The 11,290-nt window shown below is 44.4% G+C and overlaps 1 protein-coding gene across 2 annotated transcripts in view; it reads left to right on the top strand.

Moving 5' to 3' along the window:
- Positions 1-5,145: 5,145 nt before the first annotated feature.
- Positions 5,146-11,290, top strand: part of LRIT1 (leucine rich repeat, Ig-like and transmembrane domains 1) — a 55,712-nt gene continuing 49,567 nt past the window's right edge. For both annotated transcript variants that reach the window (XM_005236750.3, XM_027785722.2), the window contains exon 1: positions 5,146-5,263. The gene's annotated coding sequence lies outside the window, so the exon portion shown is untranslated. The remainder of the gene's footprint in view (positions 5,264-11,290) is intronic.

Raw genomic sequence — 11,290 nt, 5'->3', positions numbered from 1 at the left:
GGAAGCTGCAGCAACAGTCAAGTGCTGCCATTGCTCTGGGAAAGTGGGATGCCCAGAAAAGTGGAGACCCCTGCCTGGAGCATGGCTCCAGCCACCCACAAAGTGAAGGTGGTTTTCACAAAGTGCTGGGCTGGCTGCATCATGCTGCATCTGCTGCCCCTGCTTCTCAGATCTGCAGCATCTGCCAGACTGAGCTAACTTGATTATCCCCAGGATGAGATTACCCAAAGGTGATTTTTTTTCTTTTACTGCTGTGACAGATGATGGGAACTGACTCTTCACCTTTGGAGTCATGCTGATAGAATAGGATTTTCTTCAGGAAACTATAGCTGGTGCCTATTACCCAGGAACCGTAATTGTGTTTGTGTTATGTATCCCTTCCTGCCTCATTTTCTTATATTTGCATCTCTGATCACCAGCTCTGTGCTCTGAGCAGGGGCTCTCAAACTGTGCTGCTTGGCTGTTGTGAGTGCAATGGGATGGTCATGGGATCTGTGACTGAAAGCAGCTCCAGCTCCTGAGTTTGGGGGGATATATGCAAGTGGCGATGTCTGGGGTGGGCAGCTCCAAGCCTCTCGGAGCAGAATGTCTTGAACTAGGGTTTTTCTCTAATTTTTAAGCGGTGTCTGTACCAGTGTTGGTGAGGATATAGCAGGCTTAGACAATGCTAGTTTTAAAAATGAACTTTATGTCAATGTACCAACTGTATTTAAAATAGCAGTGGCAATGCCTAGAAGGGGACCTGTGCATATGATGCGTAGACATGGTCCTGTGGTGTTTGCAGATCCGCAGCATGGTGGGTAGGTGAGCCTGCAGTGTGCGAAGTGGGGAAGTCACCAGAGGGTCATGTGTGACACATTAGGAGAAGTAAATCAAATGATTGCTGTGGCAAAGACTGTTTGCTGTTCTTTATCTTTTTCTATAATATGCTGGAAAAATACGAGTTGTGTGATGTATTGGGCGTAAATAGAATTTTGTACCGATTTGATTTTTGGTGTGGCATGTTTAATTACCATAGAAAGGTGTGGAAGACCTTGAAAAGGAAAACAGGATGATACAGATACAGTTAATAGCAGAACTTAGTGTTTTGTAAGAGATCAACATTATTTTCTGTAAGGGAAAATGGCACAAAGACTTCCACTATACAGTGACACAGAATATTATATCTGCTCAATAAATCGGGTAATCTGTGATCAGAGCCAGCCTCTGCACATTGTAGCAGGCCCTTGAAACTGTTTTTCGGTGACCAACGCTCCTTTTGCCACAGTGCTTAATGATTGTAAAACCCCCTGAAAGATCACGGGGGAGTGAGCCACCTGGCTGGGCCTCTCCTCTCAACTGGACACGTCCCCTTCCTCCCTGAGGAAAGGGGCTGGTGGGGGAATTTATATTTTCTGCTTCAGAGGATGAAAGTAATTTTGTCAAGTGCAGCCTGTTCAGGGCTTGTCTGAGAGCTGCTGGCAGGGAGCGTGTGTGTGCTGCTAGTCAGGTGGCTTGTAGAGGTGCTCGGCTGTGGGGAAAGTAGTCTGACAGTAATGAAGAAACCACAAATCCACCTGTGTAATAGCACGTGCTGCAGCCACATCCTACCATTCTCTGTGTCTGTCAGCGGAAGTTTTGCCCCAGTTTCTTGTCTGTTTCCCTTTCAAGCAGTCATTCCACAAATGACTGTACGGAAAAGCTAGATTAAAAAGTCACATAAGCTGCTTTAGCAGCCATTAGTTTAAGTACACTCAGTAGAGTAAACATTTATATGCCAAATCAATTCAATAAATGGAGACAGGTCACTGTATTAAGTGGACTAACGGATGCTCAGGACACCAGATCCCCTCAGCAAGCGATGCAGGGATTGTTCTCTCTCCAGCACTTTGCTCTTACTACAAACAGTCTTTTGGGGAAATGGTCTTATCTTATCATTACTTGGAAGTGGTTCCCCTGGTTAGAGAGGTGTCTAGGAGATCCAATTTAATGTATCTCCAGGACTGGGAGGATGGTACTTGCTCCTAGGGAAGGAAGGTACTGTGGGAGCTGGGAATAACTGGGTGGGTAAGCTCCCGGTCTTTGGCTCGTGTCCCTATGTGAGTGTGTCTCTGGAGTGAGGGACAGCCTGGAAAACTAACAACAAGAGAAGCTGTCAGTGCCTTTTCCCTCCAGAGATGCCGTGGAGAGACTTTTAGGAGAGGAGGGCTTTTCTCCTGAGGTACTTGGGCAATGCTGCTCAGCTGGCTGTGCTAAATAAACAGTGATGGTTGTGAACAGCAACGTGGGCAACTGGGTGCCTTGCAGTCCTTGAGAGAAGTGTCTGTCTCTCCTGTGGTGCATGGATACTAGTCCCAAATCCCTTCACCTGATGGCCTTGCTGACACCTTTGGCAGGTTACATCTGAATATGTACCCTGGAGTGCTTTACACGCATACCAGGTGGGATCTGTGAATCTCCCTACCGTAATGAGAAAGAAACAATAATAGGGTAGAAATGCTGACTTCTCAGAAAAAGCACAACTGAGAGATGCCAAGTATTTTTATTGTTTTTTCCCCAGCTGTGGCACAGCACTGTCATTGATCAGGCTGAGCAGAGAAAATGGCCACACATCCTTAGGTCTCTGCCATGTATGCTCCTGCCACCAATTCTTCCCTCGGCAATGGTTAAGGGGTAGTAGATTGGGTTCAACGTGATTAATCTGGATAAACTGCATGTTATTTGTGGTCTTCATGGCCGGTTGTAGTGGCAATGTGCCTCCCCAGCCCTCCTGGCAGCTATCCCCAGGTCCGTGGAAAAGGCAGCCCAGAGAGGCAAGAGACAGTGAGCCACCGGTGGGACCTGGCAGTGCCTGTGGAGGGTTAGACAAGCTACATACTCATCGATGCATAGATCGGGTGTTTCATTACACATAAATGCAATATGCTATCAGTTTGATTTCAGTGCTGTGCAGAGGGGAGGTTGAAGAGAAAGCTAGTGTGAAATTGCTTCATCCCTGTTTGTTTCATGTTTAAAAAAACAAGAGAGAATAAAGGCCAGTGGCTCTAGTCAGGGGACTGGCAGTGCTGAGGACATCAGGAGCTGGCTGGACATTGGCTAAGCCTAAAATTTTAGAGCAGCATTAAATACGTTTTTTTTTTTTTTTTTCATTGCACTCCCCTTTTTAAAGGTCTTTTTGTAACAGGAACTCTAAGGGGGGGAAATAAAAGTTGACTGGGGTTTCCCTAGGGTCTACTAAGGTGGCTCCAGTGATGGGAAATGCCACGGAGCAACCTCAGGTGGGCACCAGATGTGCAGCTTTCCTGGCTGTGGGTGTAGGATGCTGTGACTTGGCATAAGAGCACTTATTTTTTCTCTATGGTGGAAATTTGCTATTTCGGTGTTCTCTGGTAATGCTAACACAGGACCCAATAAAGAGAATTTGAGTTGGGAGGGTTTACACCCCAGCTCTGGTCATTGTGAAGTACTTTTGTGTCCCCCCACAAACAGCTGGGCAGGTAATGAACTGTGACCAGCTGGTAACAATTTGCTTTCCTCAGAGGCTGCATTATGAGGAAGTCCAGTATGGAGCCATCGTGGAGCAACATGTGCCATTACAGTGGGCTTGAGGGCTTCCCTGGGTAGGGATGGGCATAGCTTATGGGATGTCACTGCTGTGCCTCGCTCATCGCAGCTGCCCTCTGCATCCCGTTAGCCCTCTGACTCTCTTGTTACAGCAATCGATTCCTGCTGCTGTCACACACATAGTGGCTGTATTGTTTCCTTAACTTGGAAAAATACGTGTTCAATCTTCACTATTACAGGGAGTGTCCCCACTTGCGTAACATTAATCTTTTTCCTCCAGCTTCAAAGGCTGGGCTTGCTTTTTTTTTTTTTTTCTTTGAGTGAATTACCTTTAGATGTCTCTGAAGCAAATTAAAGAAACTGTAGTTATAAAGTCTGATTTGGATGTTTTTTTTTAATGAGGAGAGCAAAACCTTTGCACCCTCCTTCATCTGGAGTGATGTGTTATTTCATACCGTAGGTAAGCACTATAGTATCATCGCAGAGCCTAAGAAGATTAAACTAACCTGTATTTCATGAGGAAATGAGAGCATAGATAATTGCTTAACTTGCTAATCTCTTTAAAAGTACCAGTGAGCAAATTTTAAAAATTCTGCAGAATGGAAGTAAACAGAAACGCTTGATTCCCAGTGTCCTAGTTTATGAAACCCAGATGACTTCTTTTTCTGAAGTGTGTAACCTACTTGAGATTTTTGTCTACCACCTACTGTCGGGCATTTGATCTGAGTCAAAAGAGGTTGCTGAAGTCAAGAGTTGAACGTAGTTTGTGAATTGTAATACAGGGAAACTGGAGAAACTTCTCCTCTCAATATGTGACTCTACTGCTGTGTCCTCCTCCTTCATCTTTGTATCTTGCTCTTTCTACGGTGCTGCCTCTTCTCCCCTATCTTAGTGGGACCAAGTGCTTCTCAGGCAGTGACCCTTGCTGGGGTCCATGCGGTGCTCAGTCTAGCTTCACGTGGCTCAAAATAAATACCTGGAGCTTATACCTCCTGATATTTCCTGTATTGATTACCACCTTACCGTGCCTTGATTTTTTTGTATCCAGGAGTAGCCGAAAACATTGTTTACCTTTCTGCTATACAACTTGCCCAGAAAATAAAAGAAATCGGATGCTTCTTAAGGGAAAATGTTTTGGAAGCAGCATGAGGGTTGTGTTTGTTACTATCAGCTCTGGATTTCATGCTTTTAGCCAGTTTGATTCTGCTTTTGATTTTGAACCCTAATACCATTTTTTCAATGTGTTTGTTTATTTTGCTGGGACTTCATAGCTTTTTAAACAGAAGCTCACAAAATGTTTTAATAGTGGTCGTGGCAGTTCACAAGGACATTTCCTGATTCAGTATTTCTCCTTGGACCAGCTCTATCCATCCTCTCCTTCCAATCTGTATTTATTAGATGAGTGTGTCTGTAATGAACGTTTGAGAATATCACAATCTGTGTGTGTGGCAGTCCTCCAAGTGAAGGAGGAAAACTGTGGGAAAAGCTCCTGGGTACTCATTTTACTGCTCAGCTTTAGGCATCTGTTTAATTATTCCTTGCAAGCTGAAGCAAAACAGACAGGCAGATACAATCAGATACATTTTAATTTGCATTTCTATGACATTTCCCATGCCAGGGTAGGATTTGGCGGTCATTCTCTCCCTGGAGTATGAGAAAATGCCAGGCTTGGTGAGGGTGGGTTTACCTTCTCTCCAGGTGGTGCCCGAGAATGGCAAAGGTAAGAAATGGAGAAACCTGTAGCTTTATTAGATCTGGTACTAAGTTTTGAGATGAACTTGCAACTTTAAGGGTGTTGCACCTGGTGGTTGCTTACTTCAGGATGATTGGGTTATTTGGATTCGTTTGCTGTTACATTCCTCAGGCAAATTGGCTGCTGAAGAAACAGCTGGTTGAGAACAAGTGCTGTTGTGGAGGCAGAAATAGAACATGTAGGTTAACGAGTGAGTATGTAACCTATAAATGTCTAAGTTCACATTTGCGGAGCAAGCTCTGGCCCTGCCAGCCTGGGTGTACCCAGGGATAAAGCAGGCTGCGGTCGGCAGGAGCTGGCACCAGCTCCCTGGAGCCAGTCATGGGGGTCCCTGTTGGAGTGTGGGAGACCTGCTCTCTGGCAGCCTTCCTGAGACCCCTGCTTTGATGCTGAGGACATATTTCTTCCTGAAGCAATTGCCAAGCGAAAGGCAGGGTTCCCTGCAGTTGTCTTACTGTAGAATTTTCATTCCTGTTCTAGGTTTTAAGCCTGTTTTAGCTCTTACTTGCCATGATCTAGTGCTGGTCCTCCCCTAATTAAGGGATATATCAGTTCTCCTTGTGAAGGTCTCATGGGGCCTACGAAGGGATGTCCTGGAAAAACTAGTGGGAGTTTGGATCACAAAAATGCTTTGATGCTCAGTGTTAACAATTGGCAAGTGTAGCCAGGGTGAAGGAGTGGCACGAGCAGCCCCAGGTTCTTGCTGTGCCTTGGCGGTGGCTGTTTGTAAGGGGGAGAGCTGTAAGCAATGTACCCGGCTGTGGCAGGCTAATCGCTTCCAAGTCCTAGGTTTCCAAAAAAGCTCTTGGAGAACTTGTTGCTGTTGAGTTGTATGAGCCCCTGAACAGCTTCATACTACTATTTTTTTTCTTCTTTTTTTTAAACTGTGAGATATTTCTAGCTTTCTTTGGGAGGCATGTTTTTTAATTACTGTTCTTGCATAGTTAACTGGAGTCAACTTGAGGTTAAAGCTAATTTAAACTGGATGTTATATTTAGCATTTATGGTGCTAAAAGGATTATAGGAAAATAGATACTACATAAGTGGCCATAATCTTCTCGCTGTTTGTGGTACTTGAGTGGCAGAGAATGGGGTGCCAATCTGAGATTAAAAATCTAATTTTAGGGAGCTAACGAGAGTCACATTGAAGTAAAAAGGTAAAGATGGATTAAATTTTGAGGACTTAATTTTTTTAATTGGGCCTCAGACCTGCTTAAAACCTTGCAATCGGAGCTTTAACCAAAGCATGTGATTCTAAATTATGTACTATTTCCATACACCAATTTAATAAAATTAAACTGGACACTTCAGTTATACCCTTGATGGAACAGCCAGGATATATTTTTCAGAGGTCATTTTTTTCCACTGCTTGAAGTTTGACAGGCTGCCTCTGTGCTATTATTTTTGATTGCTGGAGGCAGTACTTAACCAGCTCCTCTTATGTGGTACTTCCAACGCGACAGTGACGAGAAAGCCCAACCCGGGATGCCAGGAACCAATGCAGATTGCAGCTCTGCAGCTCCAGTACTGGCCCTTGGTCAGAGTGCAGTCGCCTTGCCTGAAAAGACCTCTCAGTTAATTTCTTTTCCATCAGCTGGAGGGGAGAAAAAAAAAAAAATAGATGTGTGAATAGTAATGCTGTTTGCAGCCCTGGCCTTACCGCTCTGTCAGGAGTGTGGGTTACTTCTGAAAAGAGATGCAAACAAATTTTAAACTGGAAAAATCCCATCACTGCATTATAGATGAGCCAGCTTCTCTGAGTTGTCAGTGTGACTGAGAAAGGACTGGCTGCTAGTGCGTGAACTCTGCAGGAGCCTGGTGACTCGGTGCATGGTAATACACTGCGTTGGCTTGCTGGTGTCTGCTTGCAGTCACCGGGAGTTCTGCCTTCAGCCAGCCACGTTTAATGGCTGCAGGAGGAGGGATGGATCCTGCATGCTCACTGTGACCAAAATGTAACCAAAATCGGCATTTGGAGAATGTCTGAGCTGGGCTCCCTTTTATTCCTGCTTCTCTGTAGGCTTTAAAATTAACAATTAAACCCTCTTAATGGGATTTGTGTACCATATGGCACCTTCCCCACAGGATGACTCTTTCTTGTTGCAATCCTGTCATTTGTCCATACCTACAAATAGTTTTCAGCCAGAGAAACAACATGCACAGTTTAAAGACACCCAAAGAGGGATAACCATCTCTTTGGACAATTCTTTATGCCCCAGGTGGGAGATACAAATAGTGTTCTCCTGTTGTGGTAAATCAATGGAATAGACTTCAGTGGTGGTGTGGTTTAACCACAGCCTGCAACTCGGCCCATGTGGCTGCTCACTTGCTCCCCACAGCGGGATGGGGGAGAGAATCTGAGGAGTAAAAATGAGAGAACTTGTAGGTTGAGATAAAGACAGTTTAATAGGTAAAGCAAAAGCTGCACACGCAAGCAAAGCAAGGAATTCATTCAGTGCTTCCTACGGGCAGGTGGGTGCGCAGCCATCCCCAGGGGAGCAGGGCTCTGTGAAGTGTAATGGTGACTTGGGGAGATAAACACCATCACTTCAAACATCCCTCCCCTTCCTCCTTTTCCCCCAGCTTTGTGCTCAGCATGATGCCATATGGTATGGGACACCCCTTGGGTCAGTGGGGGTCAGCTGTCCCCTCCCAGCTCCTGGTGCCCCCCAGCCCCTCGCTGGTGGGGTGGTGAGAGGAGCAGAAAGGGCCTCGGCTCCGGGCAGGCTCTGCGCAGCAGTAACCAAACAGCCCTGCGCTGTCAGCCCTGTTCCAGCACGCATCCAAAGCACGGCCCCACACTGGCTGTTATGAAGAAAATGAACTCTATCCCAACCAAAACCAGCATGAGTGGCAAGCTCAGCCTCTGAAGTGCTATAACAATGAGAAGTTAATGCTCAATGCAGGATCTAAGCATAGACTATGGGGTAATAGGATGCTGACACGCTTCTAGTCCTGAATTCCTTTGTTTTGTTTGTAATACTCTCATTTCTGCTGGTAATGAATTCTCAGAAAGAGAAACTGCAAAAGGACACCAATAAACCAGTTTTATTATTTGGTCAATATAATACAAGACACACTAAGGTATAGCTTGTCCTACTGATGCCTGTGATACTTGCTTTTCCTTTAGTTTCATCCTAATCCTCTTTCACAGCACAGAGGTTCAGCCAGCAGTAGTTACACAGCTGTTTGCTCGTAGATGGAGCTTTTAATTATGGACAACGTCATGGGATTAATGTTTCCAATTTCAGCTGCTGAGTAGGTTTTCACTGGAGTCAAGAACCTTGGGTTTTCCTGCTGGTGTTCCTGGTCTAAACTCATTGCTGCTTCACATGTTGCATTTATAAGTATGTTGCTATATACCTTTAATTTCAAATGCCATCTTTAGGTGATGGTGGCAGAGGTGTTGGTACCTGCTGTGGCACAGATAGGGAGAGCAGGGTGTGTCTGTGTGTCCGCACTACCCTCCAGTGTGCAACTTCTTCTGGGGGAGCAGAGGGACTGTACAAGAGACCTGGTGCCTCCTAACTTTTTAGACAACTGAAGCTAGCTAGTGTGGCTCCCTTCAGCAAACACATCAGGATCAGATCTGACCATGTCTGTGATGTGCTCCACTTTCTAACTGCTCTGTGGGTGAGAAAAACTTTAAGAACTTTTGAAGAAAGTAGTGGAACACTTCAAAATAGATTTAGGCTGCATGTAAAGGAAAACTTCCTTAGCTTCACAAGTGTTGAGAGCTCTCCACAACTATTTACAAACATTTTACACTCAGTGTGTTCTTTGTTTGTTTTTAAGTCCTGTTCCAGATACCATATTGCAACTTTTTTTCCCTTATTGGCCAAAATAGAGTTGCTAATGGCCACTCTGCTGCTGTGGCTATTGCTCCTTCCTACCTTAGAAATGCATTACAACCTCTCAAACACCTGCTATCAAAATCCTAGCTGTCAGGGCTGACTGCCTGTATCAGAACAGGACATGAGAGTGGGAGGAAGCTGGAGTTCACAGACAAGCAATTTTGCTCAGCTGACAGGGTTTCATCTTGTCTTGCTCTAGCTTCATGTAGCCTGGAAATCACTGCATTCACTCAGTTACTCCCAGGGGATACCAGGTTAAAACCTCATTCCAAGTGACTACTTTTTCTTCCCTCTTTTTATACTTCTGCTCCAGTGACCTGTGAAAGGAAGAAAAAACATACTTGGGGTAATACAAGACAAAGAAACAACTTCAGGGACTATAAGATCATCTAGTCTGACCTCCTGTGTATAGCAGAACAATTTGTTTAAAGTTCCTGTGGGATGCCTGTTGTTACACATAGCTGTTTCTGGGACTACAGCATAGATGCATCTGTTAGAACAAGCACGGTATAAAGAAAGAGGTTGGTTTTTGGTTTTTTTTTTTTCTTGTTGAGAAGGAGCAATGGTTCATCCACCTGATGCCTCTGTCTGGTTCCAGTCTCATGGATGTCAGAACCAGTATCGCTTTTCCCTCTATCACCCTCTCCATCATCATGAGGCTGGTGTGGCCCCCCAGTGCTAACTCTGCATCCTTGCCACTCATAATCCCTGTAGCATCATTTCAGCCATCATGGAAACACTGCAAGCACGTTGAGTACAGCGTAGGCAGCCCTGTTTCACCAGGGGCTGAAGGAATATGTGTGCATAGGGGAACTAAGGGCTCACAGCTTAGAGAGCTAGGGAGGACAACCATAATCATCTAGTCTGAAACTAGGCTAAAGGTGTATCTTCAGAGCTATCTGTCTTTGTCTAAAAAGGCTGCAAGTGATGGTGGTTTCACTAGTTCTCCTGATAAGCTGTTCCTGTCTTTCATTACTGCTGGGAATTTTTCCCTTATTTCAAGGTTGAATTTATCTAGCTTCAACATTTATTCACTGGATCTTTGTAAGCAAGATTGGAAAGCTCCTCGCGTATATCTTGCCCAAGTGCAATTACCTACACAGTGTGATGAAGGTACGCCTATGCTTTCTCTTCAGTGAGCTGAATATGTTGAGCTCCTTACCCATCACGTCAGAAGGCTTGGGCTTTTTTGTTAAAGCCAGAGAACTCATTTTGTGACACTCGCTTGAACTCTGTCCAATGCCTTCAAATCCTCTTTAAAATGCAGACACCAGAACAGGATTCAGTAACCTAGTAGGGGTCTTGGCAGTGCTGCTCAGAGATGCTGGAATCCTTCATTATTTCTACTTCATACTTTTTTTTCCTTCTTTTCCCCTACATTAAAGAATCTTATTAGTCCTTTTTGCTACAGCATTGCCCAGACAGCTTACATTGAGACGATTATCTATAATGACCCCTAAATCCTTTTCTGAGCTCTGTTTTTCAGAGTAAAGTCTTCTATCGTGTAAATATAAGTGACTGCCATTCCTGGATCTCAAACGCTTGGTCTTACCAAAATACATTTTGTAAGGTTACAACTATTTACCATGGTGGCTTAGGTAACCCTGTAATGATAATCCATCTATCTCTTAGTTACTACTCTACAATTTTTTATGTCACATAAATATGTGGCTATAGCATAGAGAAGCAAAAAAAAAAAAAAAAAAGTTGTCTCTGGCTTAAAATTGTCCCCATTCAGTGGTATCTGCCTATCAACTGTATTTTAAGATCTGTCAGTAGTCTAGTTTTAGTCCATAGAATATGTTATGTCCTAATTCCATAGGAGGTGTAATTTGTCATATTTTACTCATCCTTCAGAAGTATCTTGGAGAAATCCAAGCATCTATTAGCAACACATGAGCCTTTGCATTTTTGTCCTGGACGCAAAGACTGTGATTGAAACTTCTTCCATTTTAGTCAGGTCAAACCAATTCTGACTTGCTTGTTCTCATTTTCTACCCCTTCAGCTGGCAAAACCTTGTATTTTTTTTCAGCAAAGGGTGTACTGTAGGGAAATGGAAGAGTTTTGCAACAGCCTAGTGGCTCTCCTGGATGAGAGAAGATGCACTTTTGACTGCCATCAGGTTAAGGACAAATGGAT

The sequence above is a fragment of the Falco peregrinus genome, chromosome 1 (assembly GCF_023634155.1).
Source record: "Falco peregrinus isolate bFalPer1 chromosome 1, bFalPer1.pri, whole genome shotgun sequence".
Classification (NCBI taxonomy): Eukaryota; Metazoa; Chordata; class Aves; order Falconiformes; family Falconidae; genus Falco; species Falco peregrinus.
This window is presented reverse-complemented; position numbering and strand designations above follow the sequence as displayed.